Below are 1,114 nucleotides of genomic sequence, written 5' to 3'. Positions count from 1 at the left end.
GAGGGATTGGACGATAGCCTCGTTCTCCTTGCTTCGAGGTCATGAGTTAGGATCGGCACGGTTTCACGGACGATGCACCCTAGTTGCATGCCGTACCCTTTGGCAACCCACGAAGGCTCCATCGGTTGGCCACTTGGGGAGACTACCGTGACAACATCGGTGACGTTGGCGAGCACTTGCGGCCTCCGATCCCTCCTCGCCCTCCTCGCCGTCCTCTTCTTCTTACCCTCCTGAGGGTTGCCGCCGCTATCACCTTCCGTGCGGTTGGCCGCGTTCTCCTCACCGGTCGTCTCTTCACCGGTCTGGGCGGCGTCGTCCCAGGTATCGTCATCGTCGCCGGTGTCGGCGGCGGCCCCCCGGCCCTCTCCCTCGGAGGCAGTGTCCCGGCCCTCTTCCTCATCGTCGGGCGACTCGGCGGCGGCCTTCCGGGGCTGCTCGTAGTCCTCCCAGAAGTCCTTGTTGGCCTCTCTCGCTTCTTCGTTCGGCTCCTGGGCTTAGAAGTGTTGCCCGACATGTTTATTTTTGCACTTCATTAAAAAGAGGCAACAAGTTAGTACAAAAGTGAACCAAAAAATTCGGCATGACCTTTGCTATTTTTTCTACGTAGGAGTGCCCATTTCTCAACCGAAACGGAAGTTAATCAACGCTTCGGGAGAAATGGGCAACTCAATGAAAATATCCACCATATACACCATATATCCACCATATACACCATATATCCACCATATCCACCATATCAGTTAGTACTACAAACCAGAAACCTGGAGCACTACAACAAATTAACCTGGAGTACTACAAACCAGAAACCTGGAGCACTACAACACCATATAGTTCCTATTTTTTTTAACCTGGAGCACTACAACAAATTAACCTGAAGCATCTACAATACATCAAACAAAACCTGGAGCATCAGTACAGGAGGCATTATTAACCTAGAGCATCAATACAACAGATATTATTAACCTGGAGCATCTACAACAAATTAACCTGGAGAATCTACAATACATCAAACAAAACCTGGAGCAATCACCTGGAGCACTACAACAAACCTGGAGCATCTTTTTAACCAACTGTTAGCATATTTAGTGCAGCCAAGGCAGTAGCTAATGACTTA

The sequence above is a fragment of the Lolium rigidum genome, chromosome 1, assembly GCF_022539505.1.
Source record: "Lolium rigidum isolate FL_2022 chromosome 1, APGP_CSIRO_Lrig_0.1, whole genome shotgun sequence".
NCBI lineage: Eukaryota > Viridiplantae > Streptophyta > Magnoliopsida > Poales > Poaceae > Lolium > Lolium rigidum.
The sequence above is the reverse complement of the archived record's forward strand: the minus strand, read 5'-3'. Positions refer to the sequence as shown.